The following is a 9,350-nucleotide window of genomic DNA, read 5'->3' as shown; positions in this document are numbered from 1 at the left end:
CCCCGCTGTCAATGATCCAGCTGCGGGAAGCGATCTTTGATAAACTTGGTTTAGTTATAGCAGCATTGGTTTGTGAATTAGAGCACTGTGGTCGACCTCGGAATGAACCTACTCGACGCTTATCTTGATCAAAAGGTCGTGCATCAGAAAAACTGCTGTAGACGCGATTTGAAGAATAGGATTGATTGGGCTTGTTGCTCCTAACAACCATGGCAGCTGAATGTGATTGAGGACTAGAAGAATCGTCAGATACTTTGTGATTCAAAATAGCCAAAACTTGTTGAAGTTGTTGCTCAGAGAGAGGACCACAATAGGACGAACCGTTTTGCCGATTATGTTGATTGAACACTATCACCAAGGCCGGATGATTAGAATGATCAATGAAAAATGATTTGAAATTTTGATCCCATGGAGACGAGATTAAGGATTGTTGTACGAGATATAGAGTACAACGGAATGAGAAGAAAATTCATTGCACGAGAGATAAGGTGCAGCGGCTATGGAGTCAGGATTTTAGTAAAGACATTGGTTGAAGATGATTTCATTGATAGATACAAAGAACATTTTATACAAGAGAGGTCTAAACGTGCTAGACTCTTACTGCTACTGCTACAATCTAGGAATTCTAATGAGGTAAGTAATCTATGTAATCTTCTAAAAGAAATATTCTGTAATCCTAATTCAATTACAATAATGATACATAATATTTTCCACACAGAGGCTAGAACGGGAATGGCAAATCGAGCCGGAACAGGTAGTTAATTACTGATCTTCCCCAACCATTTCTCCAAATGCCCCGTTGCAGTTCGGTGTTGAATTGCTATCGTGGACCAGTGTGAATGACATAACCAAGGATGGTGGAATAATTAAGAAGGTCTTGAAAGAGGGAGAACCCAAAAGATCTTGATGAAGTCATAGGTAAATCTCTTTTTCATGCTTGTTGTTGGCTTCTTGACTATGTTATGGCCTTTAATTAATGCAGCCCCTGCCTGTGCTTTATGCAGTTAAATTTGAGGCCCATCTCGAAGATAAAACACTTGTAGCAAAATCTGACCCCGTGGAATTCACTGTCAAAGAGGGTGTTGTTTCTTCTCAACTGGTATTCAGTTTTTATCATTTGCCTTTTGATGACCTATAATCTTGCAATTGTGAACAGGTTACTTCTGTCCTGCATTGGCAAACGCTGTGAAAACAATGAAGAATGCCGAAAAAGTATTGCTAACGGTGAAACCACAATGTATGTTGCCTAGAACCTCCGGTGGGAATTAATAGAAAATCAGAATAGACCATTATGATATGAGTTCTCATCCATTCTTACCTGCTTTATGTTCCAGATGGATTTGGGGACAAGGGTAAGCCTGCCTCTGGTGATGAGGGTGCTGTTCCTCCAAATGCAACTCTTCATATTACTCTAGAGTTGGTATCGTGGAGAACAGTCTCAGAACTGACAGATGACCAGAAAGTTATTAAGAAGATCCTAAAAGAAGGGGAAGGGGATGAGCGTCCAAATGAAGGAGCTTTTGTTACAGGTAGCTTCTCATTGAATTAGATATGCCTATGTTACAAATACCAGCTTAAACAGTTTCTTAATCATTTTTGTTTTGTGGCTGGCAGTGAAATTGATTGGAAAGTTGCAAGATGGAAAGGAATTTTTAAAGAAAGGTCATGCTGGAGGAGAAGAACCATTTGAGTTCAAGATAGATGAGGGTAATAATACTTCAGAGTTCAGAGTGCTTTTTTTTTTTTTTTTTTCCTTCTGCCTTTTTCCCCGTGGTCCTTTGGTCTTTTGTTGTGCTAAGAGTTGATCTTATTGGACAGAGCAAGTCATTGAGGGGCTTGATAGAGCTGTAGTGACAATGAAGAAGGGTGAGATAGCTGTTGTGATTATAGCCCCTGAGTATGGATTTGGCTCGTCAGAGTCCCAGCAGGAGTTGGCAGTGGTGCCTCCTAATTCGATCCTCTATTATGAGATCGAGCTTGTATCTTTTGTCAAGGTGGGTGAATTGTGCAGCTTATGTGTTATCTGTCTATTCGTTTCGATCCTTCCCCGTCCCTTTTGTTTTAATGTTTTTTGTATCCTCCTTTCCCCAGGACAAGGAATCATGGGACATGAATACTCTGAATAAAATGGAGGCTGCTGGTAAGAAGAAGGAATAATGGAATGCTTTCTATAATCATCTAGGATCTAATCATTTAGGTTATTAGAATTTGTTGGTTTCCTCTTTTTCCTTGTTGCCCATATTATCCTTGGCTCTGGACCAACACTGAGTGGATATTTTTTTTGGTCTGCTCTTAATGTTCCCTAAGGTCAAACAATACTGTAGTTTCCTAGAATTTGATATTCTTTATAGGCATGATATGTTGATTTCCTTTTTTTCCTTTTTGCCTATATGATGCTTAGCTATGGATGGCTGCTTAGGTTGGACATCTTTTGTTGTCCATTCTGACTGTCCTGTTTTTGCCAATATTACTGTAGCCTCTTAGGATTGGTTATTTTTGCAATGCAACTTTGCCGAGGTTATCTATAATCTTGATTTCCTCTCTCCCTGTTGCCTATATTCTGCTTGCCTGTGGACTTGCTTTTATGGCTCTTCTTGGTTTCTTTTTGTACATTCCTCTCTAGGCCGACAGCACTATAATTCCCTTTGATATTCTTACCTCCTTGTTGGTGTGTTCTGTCACAGTGGTGTGTGTTTTCATTTTTATTTCATGGAATATAGCTTTATGATCATCTCTGCTATTAAAATGATATATCTCCATGATGATATGCTATTGATGGCCATGGATTGAATCCAATAAAGCTTTTTTTGTGATAGTTACACTGATGGAGGGTCATGTTCAGTTTCCTGCCATTTGTCCGACTTTCACATGTTCTTTTTTCCTTCCCATCAATGGCAGATGATTTTCATGATTCTAATTGATATGTGATTGGCATTGGATTTTCATAGTTACTCTGATAGGTTAACCCAATTTTCTTATCAGCAATATCTTAGTCTGCTCATTACCTATAAAGTTTCTACGCATATAATGAAGGAAAACTTATTTTTTTGCAATGGAAATAATTCTGCTATTATGTTATAATCTACAGTGAAGGAAGGTCCAGTCCCATCTGCTGATACAGACAACCCATCTGCTCAAGTCTGGAGGACTCCTGGAGATTGATCCCAGGATTTCTAAATCTAATTCAAATTCAAAACCTTTACTTTTGGTAAAGGTGTGAGCAGCTTGTGTAGATGATCATTCTTTGGGACCCCCCATTATTTGATAAAGGTTCTCCTTACGAGTAAAACATGGCCTCTGCGCTTCGACCCAATTTTACTTTCTGATGACGTTGTGGCAGTCCGTTTGTGGATCCCTCTCTTGTGCAGCCCTGTATAGATTACAACATTATCACTTTTAAAATTACAATTGGAGATTTGCTTAATGAATATATTTTGAGTGACTGTAGAAGTGTTAAAATAAATGCATATAAGTTGTTAATTTTCAGCTTTTTAATTTACGTGTGGCTAATATTTATTAGTTTTTCACAATCCCTTAAAACTATCTGTTATGTGAGCAATATAGGAAGCCAGTTTCATGAAGGTCGATGAAACAGGAGAGTGCTCTCTCTCAAAACCCTAGCGTCGTCTCCTTTGGGCGACTTTTAGGGAGGTTCCCGTCACCTCCACCATTCTCATCTCGACGATCGTGCCAAGCGGCTAATCGTTTCATTCCTCGCTTCGATGGATCGCGGTTTGTGCGTTGCTTGGCAACGCTCTTTGATTGGCTCAATTTCGGACTGAGACCATGGCAGGGACGCTTCCGCGTCAGGGGATGAGATTCGGGTTTGGGCTCGGGCAGCGACTTCCTTCCTACAGGGACTGGAGGATTTTCGATGGTGGAACTGGACTATTGGTTGCGCTGGTGCAGAGCGGCGGCTGGGTCTTGATCTATTTGGGATTGATGCGGGCGGCGTCGTCATTGAAGTGACCAGGGATGGTGGCCAACGATGGTGGTCCGGAGTCAATAACCGCATAGTCATTGCAGAATGGAGCCTTGCTTTGGTGGAAGGTCATGATTCTGTGGCTGTTGTGGGTGCAGATCGAGGGCGGCGACGGGATGGGTCAAACACTGAGTCTGGGTGCCTTGTTCTTGGGTGTCCAGATCAGTGTGATGGGGTACCTAAGAGATTTATGGAAGATCTGGGTTTGGGACCCAGGAATTAATGATTTGCCCTTTTGTCTTGCTGGATTTTGGTGGTGTTCCACCTCCGGGAGAGTAATCTCCGGTCATATTCAAGGGCGAGGAGGAGAGGATCGAGCTTGCGTCGTTTGGGCCTTAGTTCGAATATGGTGGTTTACTCAAGTGCAGGCTCAGGACAGTGGACTGGTGGCGTGGACTTGTTTTCAACAAACCATATCTCGTGACCTGCTGGATCTTACATTTGTGGGAGACTCTTTGCAATCTACTAGTATTTTCGTACACCAATTGAGGTCTCTAGGCGAACTTACTGTTTGGACCCAAAATGAGCATTTTGGCCTGACAAGGCACGTCTTGGAGAAATTGAGCCAATGTCAGTGGCTCAAGCTATATATTGTCGACAAGTTCGAAATATATATTTAGAGGCTAAATAAAGCCTACTATGGAAGCATGAAAAGTCAACTTTAGCACATTTTCCTACTTCGGCTAGGAGAAACCGAGCTAAACAAGGAAGGAGGGGTGGCAGACTGACCAAATGAACTCGAAATGAGCTGAAACTCTGCAGATCCATTCTAGACAGCCCTGCTCGAAATGTTTGGCTCCAGTTTTTCTTGAGCTGGTCAACAGTCTCTTTTCTGCGCGGGCGTGCCAGCACCGTTTGGGTGCGGTCGTTGGGGGTGTCCCTTGACCTGACTTCTTTTGAGCGACTGTAGACGAGGAGAGCACCAACCTCGTCGTGGGATTCTTTATGCCTCGTGGTGAGGACTTTTGCTAATCTTCTGCGTCACCAAATCGATACTCGACGTCGTAGATCGAGCAGAGCGAAAATCACCGGGAAGTGGGGAGAACTTGCTAAAGCGTGACTTTAGCTTCGCTGGGTTGCGAGGGCGTTACCCTTGCTTGGCTAGTTCCGTAACCGTTGTGGTCGCGGTACTACAATCGGCTCCTGAGGAGACTAGGACCGAAGTACGTTGACAGAGGGTTTGGTGGCACTAATAGTCAGCTCTTGAGGAGACTAGGACTTAGAGTGTGATCACCTATAAGAGAAAGAGAAGGAAAGGAGTTGCTCTTAGAGAGGTTTGCTCTAGAGAGAACTTAGATCATTTTAGAGATGTTTTGATGTATGAATGAGTCCATTGTTCTATGTTGTAGCCTCTATTTATAGGCTACCAAGCAACACTATTTGACATTTAAACAAATCATAATGGAGCACTTAATTGGATCATGATGGAGCACTTATGAGTTTATGGAGCACTTATGAGTTTATGGAATTGTTAGGTTCAAGCACTTAAACACTAATGGAATGTTAGGTTTAAGCACTTACTGCACCAATTTTGCTGCAGCTATATCTCCACCAAGCATTCAGATTTTGACCATGACTTCTTCATATGAAATGATCCACCATGAATGTAGATTGTTGTGGTAAAATTTCAGAATTTATTTCCATGTGGTTGGGCCGGAAATGCTGCTGGACCTCTTACAGGTCCAGTTTTCCAGTTTTGCTTCTGCAGAAAATTGGACTGTTTGTTTGAAGGTTTTCCACTCCGAACGGGCTTTGGCACTCTTCATAAGAAATTATTCTTGGGCTGTCTAGAATGGATCTGCAGAGTTTCAGCTCATTTAGAGTTCATTTGGTCAGTCTGCCACCCCTCCTTCCTTGTTTAGCTCGGTTTCTCCTAGCCGAAGTAGGAAAATGTGCTAAAGTTGACTTTTCATGCTTCCATAGTAGGCTTTATTTAGCCTCTAAATTTATATTTCGAACTTGTCGACAATATATAGCTTGAGCCACTGACATTGGCTCAATTTCTCCAAGACGTGCCTTGTCAGGCCAAAATGCTCATTTTGGGTCCAAACATTGCCCCCCAGACCTCGAAGTCAAAGGTCTTCGTCTTGACTGAAGAGGTCTTGAATCAGCACTGCTCTTATAATGTTGTTGCTCCAAATCCACTTTTATTGGCTTGATTGAAATTACTTGACTGATTCCATATTAGGCATATTAAATGCCTCTTGTATATGTGCCCAGGCCAAAACCAATGCCCTCTAAGTATATCAGAAAGTTCAAGCCACTATTTAGGCAAGAACACAATTTTTGCATCCTCCGCGACACACAAATTTGAAACTCTTTTTGTATTTTTCTTTTTCTATATATATATTTTTTTTTTTTTTGATAAATGACGAAAATAAAAGTAAAAAACTGAAAATTGACAGGAAATTAAAAAAAAAAAAAAGGAGCTAGCAACGACACGCTTGGCTAACCTCTAAAAGGTTACGGGGGAGGCCATCTATGCTTCACTCCAAGCTCCGATGTATCAAAATTTCTAGCATGAAAACTTCTCTTCTGAGAGCTTGTAGAAAAAGAATAAAGATACTTCGCGTCAAAAACTTGGAAGAAATTTGGCTCGTAGGAGGAGTAATCTTGCCCCCCAAGTATCTTTGTTGGTTGGCGAAGCATGATCTTCAATTGCACTTTTGGAGATGAAAATGTCCCAAGATCAGCTTTGTCGCCAACAACCATGTCATAGACCATGGTCTTTGTAGAATTAGCCACATATTGGCTATTATAGATGACCACTTGTTGGCCTAAATTCTCATGATCAAGAGCCTCAAAGAACTTAAACTCCTGCATATGATTTTTTGAACCAATAATTAAATTATAATTATCGTCATACTCATCGTATATTGGCTCCGCATTGAGATTGAATTTGGGGTCACCAAATCCTTCCTCAAAAGTCTCAAAACCACTTGCTGGTCTTGAAGCATATATGAAGATCTTCAAGTTGAATTGATTCATAAAGCCACAGATTGGCTTCTCTAGACCACAACTTAATTGATAATTAAGTTGGCCATGATTGTGACCACTTTCACCATGATGTCCCACTGGGCGTGCCAAAATGTTTGTTTTGAAGGCCAGTGGTTGAATGTGCTTCAAGAGAAAAACTTCTGATGTGGTCCCACTGGGCGTGCCAAAATGTTTGGCTCCAGTTTTTCTTGAGCTGGTCAACAGTCTCTTTTCTGCGCGGGCGTGCCAGCACCGTTTGGGTGCGGTCGTTGGGGGTGTCCCTTGACCTGACTTCTTTTGAGCGACTGTAGACGAGGAGAGCACCAACCTCGTCGCAGGATTCTTTGTGCCTCGTGCTGGAGGACTTTGTCTTGTGTCACCAAGTCGATACTTAACGTTGTAGGTTAAGCAGAGCGAAATCACCGGGAAGTAGAGAGAAGTACTTGCTAAAGCGTGACTTTAGCTTGGCTGGGTTGCTAGGGCGTTACCCTTGCTTGGCTGGTTCCGTAACCGTTGTGGTCGCGGTACTACAGTCGGCTCCCGAGGAGACTAGGACCGAAGCATTTTGACAGAGGGTTTGGTGGCACTTAAAGTCGGCTTCTGAGGAGACTAGGACTTAGAGTGTGATCACCTATAAGAGAAAGAGAAGGAAAGGAGTTGCTCTTAGAGAGGTTTGCTCTAGAGAGAACTTAGATCATCTTAGAGATGTTTTGATGTATGAATGAGTGTTTAAATTGGTGAATTGTGGTGTTTTTGGTCGTGGTACTACAATCGGCTCCCAAGGAGACTAGGACCGAAGTACATTGACAGAGGGTTTGGTGGCACTAATAGTCGGCTCCAAAGGAGACTAGGACTTAGAGTGTGATCACCGATAAGAGAAGGAGAAAGAGAGGAGTTGCTCTTAGAGAGGTTTGCTCTAGAGAGAACTTAGATCATCTTAGAGATGTTTTGATGTATGAATGAGTTCTTTGTTCTATGTTGTAGCCTCTATTTATAGGCTTCCAAGCAACACTATTTGGCATTTAAACAAATCATAATGGAGCACTTAATGGGATCATGATGGAGCACTTATGAGTTTATGGAGCACTTATGAGTTTATGGAATTGTTAGGTTCAAGCACTTAAACACTAATGGAATGTTAGGTTTAAGCACTTACTGCACCAATTTTGCTGCAGCTATATCTCCACCAAGCATTCAGATTTTGACCATGACTTCTTCATATGAAATGATCCACCATGAATGTAGATTGTTGTGGTAAAATTTCAGAATTTATTTCCATGTGGTTGGGCCGGAAATGCTGCTGGACCTCTTACAGGTCCAGTTTTCCAGTTTTGCTTCTGCAGAAAATTGGACTGTTTGTTTGAAGGTTTTCCACTCCGAACGGGCTTTGGCACTCTTCATAAGAAATGATTCTTGGGCTGTCTAGAATGGATCTGCAGAGTTTCAGCTCATTTCGAGTTCATTTGGTCAGTCTGCCACCCCTCCTTCCTTGTTTAGCTCGGTTTCTCCTAGCCGAAGTAGGAAAATGTGCTAAAGTTGACTTTTCATGCTTCCATAGTAGGCTTTATTTAGCCTCTAAATATATATTTCGAACTTGTCGACAATATATAGCTTGAGCCACTGACATTGGCTCAATTTCTCCAAGACGTGCCTTGTCAGGCCAAAATGCTCATTTTGGGTCCAAACATTGCCCCCCAGACCTCGAAGTCAAAGGTCTTCGTCTTGACTGAAGAGGTCTTGAATCAGCACTGCTCTTATAATGTTGTTGCTCCAAAAGCCACTTTTATTGGCTTGACTGAAATTACTTGACTGATTCCATATTAGGCATATTAAATGCCTCTTGTATATGTGCCCAGGCCAAAACCAATGCCCTCTAAGTATATCAGAAAGTTCAAGCCACTGTTTAGGCAAGAACACAACTTTTGCATCCTCCGCGACACACAAATTTGAAACTCTTTTTGTATTTTTCTTTTTCTATTTTTGTTTTTTTTTATTTGTTTTTTTTTTTTTTATTTGTTTTTTTTTTTTTTTGATAAATGACGAAAATAAAAGTAAAAAACTGAAAATTGGCAAGAAATTTAAAACCAAAGAAAGGAGCTAGCAGCACCTTGTTTGGCTAACTTCTAGAAGACTACGGGGGAGGCCATCTATGCTTCACTCCAAGCTCCGATGTATCAAAATTTGTAAGGTAAAAATCCCTCCTGTGAGAGCTTGTAGGAAAAGAACAAAGATACTTCGCGTCGAAGAATTGGAAGCAATTTGGCTCGTAGGAGGAGTAATCTTGCCCCCTAAGTATCTTTGTTGGTTGACGAAGCATGATCTTCATTTGCAATTCGGGAGATGACGGTGTCCCAAGATCGGCTTTGTCGCCAACTGTCGTCATCTTCTCTTG

The 9,350-nt window shown here is 41.6% G+C and overlaps 1 pseudogene; it reads left to right on the top strand.

Moving 5' to 3' along the window:
- The first annotated feature begins 408 nt into the window (after nucleotides 1-408).
- LOC133744802 (peptidyl-prolyl cis-trans isomerase FKBP62-like) lies at nucleotides 409-2,157 on the top strand (annotated as a pseudogene).
- Nucleotides 2,158-9,350: the final 7,193 nt, after the last annotated feature.

Source organism: Rosa rugosa, chromosome 4, assembly GCF_958449725.1.
Source record: "Rosa rugosa chromosome 4, drRosRugo1.1, whole genome shotgun sequence".
Classification (NCBI taxonomy): domain Eukaryota; kingdom Viridiplantae; phylum Streptophyta; class Magnoliopsida; order Rosales; family Rosaceae; genus Rosa; species Rosa rugosa.
The sequence above is the reverse complement of the archived record's forward strand: the minus strand, read 5'-3'. Positions and strand labels throughout refer to the sequence as shown.